The sequence below is a fragment of the Manis pentadactyla genome, chromosome 4, assembly GCF_030020395.1.
Source record: "Manis pentadactyla isolate mManPen7 chromosome 4, mManPen7.hap1, whole genome shotgun sequence".
Taxonomy (NCBI): Eukaryota; Metazoa; Chordata; class Mammalia; order Pholidota; family Manidae; genus Manis; species Manis pentadactyla.
The window spans coordinates 154,925,241-154,935,876 of record NC_080022.1 but is presented as its reverse complement, the minus strand read 5'-3'; the positions used below and the strand labels follow the sequence as shown (position 1 = coordinate 154,935,876).

At 32.2% G+C, this 10,636-nt stretch overlaps 1 protein-coding gene across 4 annotated transcripts in view; it reads right to left on the bottom strand.

Annotated features, from left to right (window-relative positions):
* LOC130683540 (protein phosphatase 1D-like) overlaps positions 1–10,636 on the bottom strand; it is a 223,398-nt gene that overhangs the window by 134,028 nt on the left and 78,734 nt on the right. The gene's annotated exons all lie outside the window — the stretch shown is intronic.

Below are 10,636 nucleotides of genomic sequence, written 5' to 3'. Positions count from 1 at the left end.
CCCATTTTTTAAAGCTTTATTTAATAGTAGGAAATACTGGGAATATTTAATTGAACCATTCTAGGAGCGACCAAAGATAAAAAATAACAAGTTAAAAGTAAAATCCATGTGTCATTTGGATAAGTCATCAACCTGGGTTTGTCAGTTGTAAAGAAAAAGCAGAAAGGGAAATTGAGGTAAAATAAAAGTAAGAACTTGCTTATCATTAGACAATAAGTACTATAATTTCCATTATAACCAGGCTGTTTCTTTCTTGCAATCTAATATTTTTCCAAAATAATATAACCTTTAGATTTTTTCACTTTTGTTAGGATTCCTACATTAATCATTCCCTTCAAGCTCTGTATCATCATATATATTTTAAAGCTTGACATCAGCAAAGAGAGATTTGGAGATTACCATGTCATCCCCTTCTGATATTTTGGTCTCAATTTGAGGTTTTCAAAGTGTTACTTCCATTTGAAAATGTCTTTAGGTATCTTAAACTCTTGTTCTTTTACTCCTGATTCTTCTTCCTAGCAGTACATCCTAATTAATTTCTTAGGAAACTTGGGTGTAAATGTACAGAAGCTGGTTAATATACTCTAGCTATGGGGTATTTTTATGGGGTATGTGGTTGATGCATATATGTGCCCCTTTGGATAGTGAAATTGCATTAATGATCCTTTTAGATATCATTGATATATTTTGATATTCATTTGATTAGAAAGTATTCCTTGGCCAGTTATACTGCTCAGAAAGAAATGTATAAACCCAGGAGTTTCTGTGGGATGGATTCTTATTTTTCCATGTTTTCTAGTTTCTTAGTATAGTTCATAAAATAGACTTCCTTCACAATGAGAGTTTTTACACTTAGAATAAAGCAACTTCGGATGTGGCCGCCTTTAGATCATTCTTAAGGAGTGAGACATTTCGAAGAAACTCTTTAAGTTTTAGGCATGCATGTGGCATCTTCAAGTTTTAGAAACTTTCATGATCACTTTTTAAAGTTTTACTTACAGATGTTTTGAATTCTGAAATGTCATGAACCAGAACCTGACACTGGTCCCAGGGGAAAGATCTAGAGTAGCACAGGCCAATGAAACGTTCTGTAGTGATAGAGAGATTCTGTATTTGCATGTCTTTCGAGCACTTGAAATGTGGCTAGTGCAACCGAGGAACTGAATTTTAAATTTTATTTCATTTAAATAAGTTTGCATTTATCGGGCATGGGGGGAACTCGATAATATGGGTGTAGTAACCACATTGTTTTTCATGTGAAACCTTCATAAGAGTGTATATCAATAATACCTTCATTTAAAAAATTGTATAAAAAAGTAAGTTTGCATTTACATAGTAACATATAGCTGCCCTTTTAGACAAAACAGCTGTAGAGGCCTGATTTTTTAATACAAATTAGATTTGCTGTCTTGGGAAATATATGTTATATGCTTTTCTACTTTAAAATAACTAAGGATAATGAATTAAAGCAAACTTTTCTTACAGACTAGGTAAGAGAGCAAAACTTAGACCAATTGTATCTTTGGTTTTGATAAATACAGTCCTAAATAAATATGACTTTCATATTTATTTATGAATTATGTATTCATATTTATTAATGAATTTAGAGGTTAAAATAACTTGAATTTTCTCATAGATGACTTTATATGTTTGTTCACAATTTGATGACAAAGATCCCAATTTTGTTGCTTTTCAGCCTATGCGCATGATTGCACAGTTGTGTTTATAAAAATAAAATGTGCCATTTTTTCCGATTATAAAAGTACATGTTGAGAGTAGGATTATAGGGAAATTTTATGAACAATTTTATGTAAGTTTAAAACTTAGAAAAAATGGACAATTTCCTTGAAGGATGCAGATGGTCAAAGCTCATTTTTGCTACAAAGGACATTATTGGGACATTTGATTGAAACTACAATGGAGTTTGAGGATTAGATAATAGTCATGTATTCATATCAATGGTCTGATTTAATGAATGTACTAGGTTCTCTTAGAATGTTCTTGCTTACTGGAAAAATACACTCTTTAGAGATGATGTGCATCAGCGCTGCAATTTCCTCTCTATTGGACTCCCTTGAATAAGTTCTCTGAACTCCACTTTCAACTTTTTTGTTAAGTTTGGGTTTATTTAAAAAAAAAAACTAACAGTACTTCCATTCTCCTGCATAACAGGCACATATTTTAACAGGAAGTTTTCTTTCTTTTATAGCGGAAATGGAGCCTCCTTTCTGGAGTAATAGTTCAGTAAATGTCTTCAGTCACATAATCAGAAGTGAATCCCCTACACTACAGTCTACTGAATGGTGAGTATGGCTGAGAGATGTATTGTTCACATGGTAAAATTTAAGTATTTTTCATGATGTTATCAAAATGATCTCATTTCAATGAGGTGAAGTGTATACAACCTGAAGAAATATTAAAATAGCTTTATTTTATCCATACATCATGTTTATCCTTTCTTATCTCTACTTTTCATAGCATATAAGTAACTCAGTTTAGAAAAAAAGATACATGATGCTACATGGGAGCAAAAAGTATGGCTTTTGTATAAAAATTAATATATTTTTTGTACCTTAGCAACACATACAACCCTAATTATATAATAAATAGCATGATTTAAAGATTCATATTTTATAACTGCAATATATAGATTGCCACAACCTGTAGAGGTATTTAATTGGGGAATGGTTTATAATTGATATGGTATAAAACATAGGTAAAAATGATTAGAAAATTTATCAGAGTTACCAGATAGTTCATAATTTTGGGATCATTCTAATTGTCATTATTTATTATTCAGAATGTGCTTTGATGTTGCATCTCCTAGTGCTTCTTTGATAATACTGTTATTCATGTAAAGAAGTTTATTGAAAACAGATGGACGATTTTAGGAAATAAGGATTTTTATCAGTGATGGAAAATTTTAATGGGAAATTCTTCAGGTGTATCTAGCATTTGAAAAGTTCTAGGGGTCTACCTACCGTACTTAACAAATACTTACAAATTCACAAGTAAGAGGCATAAATTAGCAAAAATTTATTTTTTACTATTACATAATTAAGCCAAGTTCACAGGTCTTTGCTCCTACTGTAGAGATGTTTTGAAGAAATCTTCACAAAGAGTTTATTACAGTATTTCTAAATAATAGATACACTAAACACAGGCTGTCTTTACACTGGTTGATACTTTGGGAATTCCAAAAAGAATTCTTGTATAAAAGAATTAAATCTTATTTGAATATTGATGACAAACATTCTTGTATAAAAGAATTAAAAATCTTATTTGACTATTGATGACAGATATTGATGGAATATTTCTTACCTACTGCCTTACTGAACTCTCATCATTAGCACTATATAATAGTATGTTACAGAATTCTAATTTTAAAAAATCTTACTGTTTTCTGGAACTTTTATCCATTTGCTCAAGGATGCTAAATACTTAGGTATAAAAAATGTTCCTTCCAAAACAAATAGCGTGATGTTCTGAAACATGCTATATGGAAGATGATCCAAGGGTCAAGCAAGAAAGAGACGTGGCTAGAGAAAAGAAGAAAAAAAACTAAGAAGAATATTATCTTAGATTTGAATGCAAAAAGGAAAATGATTGACTTCCCTAATTCACCTCAATGTAGAATGACTTGTGGTACTTAAGTATGTGAGAGCAGGATTTTAAAATAATGTGTGCAAATTTATCTTTGGGAAATGGTAAAGATTCATTAGTTACTTTGCATAACTTTTTATAGACTTACATGATGAACTATATAGTGTATTTTGCCTGCTTTTTTTTTATCATTCCTATTCTCCCTCCCACCCATAGGCACATGCCTTGATTTGTGGATATGTTTTTAAAGGAAATAGCAATATGTTCACTTGATACTTTCCTTTACAATAGGTCTTATCATTTTCGACACTTTGTAGATTCTTGCCTCCAGAAAGTCCCTCAAGATCGCCCTACATCACAGAAACTTTTAAAGGTCAGTTATACTCTGTTTTGTACACCTAAGAAATTGTTTTAAAGATTGTGTTTTATTCTTCTCTGATTCCGAATCAGTATTAAGCACGGTGTACCGGATTTTGCTAAAATACTAATTTCATAATACTGTTCTTTCTTGGAAACTTTGGTAGTTGCTAAGTTCTTTCATTTGTTTTTCAAAATTAACTGCTTCTACCATGTCTGAATAGAATATATTGCTAAATATTCAATTTAGTAGTATTAAATGGCTTAATTTTTATATGTGCAAGCATATACTCATGAGTTACAACTATAAATTTTAATTCATGTGGAACCATGGCATTTCAGAATTGGCAAAACATAGTTTAACTTTGGATTTAATTTTTGTATGTACCACACTTGATATATCCAACTGTTGTATATAAAATAATATGAGAGTAAGAGAAATGATGTGTAATACATTTACATAAATACTGTGGGAGAAAAGAGATTTCAAAAAAACTGCTAAAAATGGATATCACATTTTTGTTTCCTTTTGAGAAATACATTTTTCTGACTTAGCAATGAAAATGATTTAAAAGTAATGTGAATTCTATTCATTTTTCAGTAGGTTTGGTTACCTAATTTAAATAAATTATTAGTATATGCTTTCTGTCCTCAAAAATAGGTATTCACAATAGCAACAAAAGGTTTGGTATAGCTATGAATTATGTTAGTGAAAAATAAGCAGGATGCATTTGTAGAAAACTGTTAAATAACTTAGAATTACAAGATATATTTATTTCATTTTGAGGTTGATATCTTATTAGCAATAATAGTATTATTCACTTTAATATAGTTTTTAAAACATCTAGATAAGGCTCTAGTGAGTAGCAGTTGACTCTATCTCTTTGTGACCCTAAGGAATTTTGTGGATTTTTCACTAGAAAATAAGAATTTCTGCATGAATGTTTTAGAATTTTAAAGAAGTTCAGTTTATTTTCACTAACACACAGTTCAAGATGCAAGGATATTGAAAGGATCATGTACATATTCAGTAGGGTCATTTGCAACTACAGTATGTAGAAGAGCAGTATAAAGTTTCAGTAACACTTAGGGAATTCTAGGCCATAAGCACACTTACAGTCTCAAACGAAAGCCCAAAAAATAGGTATTCACAGTAGAAACAAAAGGTTTAGTAGAGCTGTGAATTATGTTAGTGAAAAATAAGCAGGATCCATTTGTAGAAAACTGTTAAATAACTTAGAATTATAAGATATATTATCCTCGGATAAAAAAAGACCGAATATCATGAATAGTGGTACATACCAAAGCTAAGGCTCAGGAAAAGGAAGAATGTGACTGGCTTCTTACATTTGCCTAATGAAGGCAAAAGAAGCCCTTTTGGTAATAACCCACCCCTCCAGGAGCAGATACTTGGCCTTCGGTGATCGGATCCCAAACCTGCATATATGTTCATTTACCTGGTCCATTTTGTATATTGACCTTATTGGAAGTGATAGGAAGTATGGCCTGATCACATTTCTGTTGCAGTCTGTCATGAGGAAAAAAACTAAAATGGAAAAACGTGACTTACTGTACGAAGCTATTTATCTCAGAATGCAAAACTGAAAATAAATATCCAGAATTAGAAAAACGGTTATGTAATTTCGGCATGAACATTGATGAAGTAGTCTGTAGGCATTATGTTTATGAGTTGAAACAGCATAATACTTACAGCAATGAAAAGAGAATAATATATAGTTACAACTCTTCAGAGAAGAAATAAATTTGAGCTAGTAAAGGAGGTAAAAGTCTTAAAAGAATTCAAGATCATCTCATGAACTCCAGTGCACAAGGCATCTTTCTGCAATCCATGCTAACTACAAAACAAAATCTATACACAGAAAATTTTGGAGAAGAAATAAATATCCAAAAAATACCAAAAGTAACAATGATAATCTTATGGCAGAATTGTTCTTTCTACTTTTCTGTATTTGATAATGTTAAGCTGTAGTAAGTATTAATGGTAAAAATCACTAATACATGTCTTTTAATCAACTGCTAGTGTTTTATGAAGTGTCATTTAAGCAACATAAAGGAACCCGAAATACCCAAGTGGTATGTTACGTAATTCACCATCACTGAATACATTCCTGTTGAAATCTAATGTAATTCAGAACTGAACATGTCTCCTCTATGAAATCAGTTCTAAGAATTTGTGAGCGTTTACTTAGGGCTGTAATTGGACTTAATTCTTAATGTTTACTTAGACTCTTGATTATTTCAACTCTGCATTTTCAGTTGGCCAACAAAGGTGTCATGTTCAAAGTTTTCATAAAAAGTATGGGGGATGTTATGTAGGCATAGAGTGTATACATGTAAATTAAATTTTATAAATATAAGAAGTAAAAAGCATAACAGAACTAGGTAGCTATAGATTACGTGCATTATCTATCATTATTTAGGATAGTAACTCTAGGGTCTAAGAAGGGATTCATTTGTTCTGAATGAAAAAATATGTAGGTCTCAACCTGACTTTTGCCTTCTACTCTTAACCAGCACATGTTTGTTCGTCGGGAGCGCCCTGAAACAGTGTTAACCGATCTTATTCAGAGGACAAAGGTGCTTTCCCAGAAGGCACATAATGGACCAGCAGTAGAGTCACAGGAAGAAGAGGTAATAACTTAGAAATGGCTCAAGTATTGGGGTCGCTTTATTGACTTCTTTCCTTATGCAACTTTTCTTGCCAAGAATCTTTTATATCAGTGGTTTCCAGATTGTGCCTTTACAGTGATTCTCTAAAGTTCCACCCAGATGGGGAAAAAGGTTTTGCGATCTTTAAACCATCCTCTTGGTAGTGCACATTAGCATAGTAAAGCTCTGTGAAGTCTATTAAAGAAACCTGTTCAACTTTCATTTAATCTAGTCCCTCTCAAAATTCTGAGCTAGGGGGCACTTTTTTGCTGATGGTCTGATGGCATGGGACATGCTTTTGGAAGTATTTGAAATTACAGGCTTTGGAAGTTGACGGTACTCACACAGAAGTCATTAGAATTACCAACCATTCACCTTATCTTGGTTATTGTATAAACCTTTCCCCCAGTGCCTTTTATATAATGTTTGATAAGTGTTTATTAAATTGGAAATTTCTTGCTTCTTTAAAAATAAATAAGTAAATAAAATAAACATGTGACTTAACTAAACTTATTCTGAGGGAAAAAAATTACCAAGCCTTCTTATTCTGTTACTAAGAACACTTGATTCTTTTCAGTTGTGTACAGGGATTCATTCCTCTACATGGTTCTAAAATACTCATTTTATAGGTGAGTAAAGTAAGGCTCAGAGTGGTTAACTAACTTTTACTGTACAAGCATATGTGTTCGGATTCATATATGACTCTTGAGACCAAGTTCTTTCCATTTTGCCATGTTTCCAAATTTGCTGGAGAAATGTTATAGAACTTTCTCACAAGGAAAATATAAAGCTTATTATTTGTGGAGCTATCTTTTTTAGTCTAAGTATTTTCTGTTTTCTTCTTTGCTCATGTAACAATGCCAAAGCTTTGATTCTTTTTTTTTGGTTTCTACTGAGAAAGATCCCTGCATTCTGAAAACAGGAGTAGTAGTTACTTTTCTTTTTAAAAGCACTACATGATTAATGAACTATAAAATAAAAGGCTTTCTTACATACAGTTTTGGTGTTTTTGATATTGCCTTTTAGTTCTAACAGTAGTCACTAGAAAATTGGGGCTATTTTAGGTATACGAAATACTTCAGTAAAGTGAAATTAATAAAATTCTAATGTCATTAAACATTAGAATAACAGCAACTTTTTTAGGCTGTGAATGTAAGAAAAGACCCTCTATATACCTTGGGTCTGTATTTATTATTCTGCTTATCTTAAATAACTTTGCTATGGTAAGACTATAATATTGGGGCCCAGATACCAAAGTTTGCCTGATTTGTTCGGAATAGTCTTCTAATTGTGATTAAATATACAATTTTTAATTTTACACAGAAATAGGTAGGAATTCATATTAAATTACTTAGTGGAAAAAGTTTAGGCTAAAGACTATACTCCGAGAAGAAATATAAAAGGCTTCAATAAAAAATAAGTAAAAGTGAGGTTTATAGGATTTTAAAAAAAGGTTGGGGTTGTTTTCAGCACTGGAATCATTGAGAAATGAGCAGCATCCCTGTGTATACCCCGTGAGATGTGTAGTAGACATGGATTTCAAACGGATGTCAAAAATTTTAGAGAAAAGACTACACTTTGGAAATAACCCAGAACTGATTAACTTTCTCACATGGTTGGGCTTTTTGGTATTTACTTTTTGGTCACTTTTTTTATCTGTCAACTAACAATTGATAAACTTCCTGGTCTTGGCAAATACAAGGAATTTCTCAAAATAAACCACCAACTTTCTAAAGACTGTGTGTGCCAAGCAGTGTGCTAGGTGCTAATAATCAAGAATTTAGGAGATAAAGATATTTGAATCTAATGCTCTTTTCCCTCAGGAACTAGATTACTGTGTTGGATGGAAAGGGACAGTGAACAGTGCTGAAAGTCATCAGTCTGTTCCCAGTATGTCCAGCGGGGAGAGAAGTCAAAGCACTAGTGTCAACAGTTTTCCAGATGCCTCAGATGCTGAGAGAGAGCTAGACATGATGGAGGGATACCACACAGTCACACCTAGTAGTCCTGTCATCCATTTAAAACCCGGGAGTATTTGGATTTCCGTGAAAAAAAGTTCAAATTTGGTAACTAATTTTCTTACTCTGCTTAGTCTAAGAGTTTGGGTTTTTTTTTTTCCTTTGAAGTTTGGAACATAATTTTAGGCAACTTATTTTAAAGTGGCAAAAGGCTTTTAAATTCCCAGTTTAATGTCTGCATTTAGGGAACATGTTTTGGAATGCAAAAAGAATATTTTTTAAATCTTCAAAGAAAGAGAGAAAGAAATGCCATATAATGTATTATCTGAAGTTACATAGATGAAAATGAAGGTATTTAAAAACAGTAAGTACACAACATGATATTAATGATAATGGTTGCCTTTGGGAAGTGGAGAAAGGGTTAAGGTGGGTGATAATCAAAAGTGATTTTTGCATTTTCCATCGTGTTTACATTTTTTAAGTAAAACAGTGTAACTGTAGAAAATTACACCTTCTTGGTTTAGGAAATATGGATGTTTGCTACACTTTCACGTGTAAGATTTTAAATTTTCTTGAAAACATCTGAAGGTCAGGTAACTCCTTTTTGCAATTGATGGAAATGCTTCCTTTTTAACTTCACTGCTTTCAATATTACCAAAAAGTTACTGGGCACAATAGCTAAAAGACAGAACCAACCCAGGTGTTCATCAACACATGAGTGGATAAACAAACCATAATATATACATATAATGGAATATTATTCAGCTGTGAAAAGAAATGGCATTCTAATGTATGCTACAATGTGAGTGAACCTTGAAAACATGCTAAGTGATATAAACCAGATACAAAAGGGCAAATATTATTAGAATTCCACTTATATGAAATATCTAAAATAGTCAAATTCATAGAAAGTAGATTAGAGGTTGCTAAGGGGCAAGTGGAAAATGAAATACTTTTATGTTTTTTATTTTGGTATCATTAATGTACAATTACATGAGCAACGTTATGGTTACTAGACTCCCCCTATTATCAAATCCCCACCACATACCCCATTACAGTCACTGTCCATCAGCATACTAAGATACTATAAACATTGTCCATGTCTTTATGTGAACATGATGTATTAATTTCTATGACAAATACATAGGGTAATATTGCTGAGTCATAGGGCATATGTATGTTGGACTTCATAAGAAACTGTCAAACAGCTTTCCAAAATGATTGTACTGTTTCACATCCCCATTAACAATGTATAAGAGTTGCAGTTGGTTCACATATTCTCCACCATTTGGTTTGTCAGTTTTTTTTATTTTAGCCGTTCCGGTGGGAATGAAATGGAATCTCATGATAGTTGTTTTTGCAATTCCCTATGACTGAAGATGGCACCAGAATCACCTTTTCATGTGTTTATTGTCCATTCGTGTATCTCTTTAGTGAAGTTTTTTCTGAAGTCTTTTGTCTGTTTTCTTATTCAGGTGTTCATCTTTTCATACTGATTAGTAGGAGGTTTTTTATATACTCTGGGTACAAGTATTATATCTCAGATATGTCTCACAAATATTTTTTCTCCATCTGTAATAAATTAAAACTTTTTAGTTTTAAAATCCAATTTAAACAACCCATTAAGAACGAGTAAAGGCCATAAAAAAGCTTCCTCTAAAATCAGGAATAAGACTAGGATGCCTACTCACAACACTTATTCAACAGAGTGTTGGAAGTCCTAGCTACATTAATCAGGCAAGAAAAAGAAATAAAAGGCATCCACACTGGTAAGGAAGAAGTGAAACAAAACTGTCACTGTTTGGAGATGACCCAATACTACATACAGAAAGCCCTAAAGACTCTACCAAAAGACTATTAGAATGAATATATCAACTATACCTCAATTTTTAGAAATGTGTTAAAGATCTGAATAGACATTTATCCAAAGAATATATACAAATGGCCAAGAAGCACATGAAAAGATGCTCAATATAATTAGTCATTAGGGAAACACAAATCAAAACCACAATGAGGTACCACCTTACAGCCACTAGGATGGCTAACTA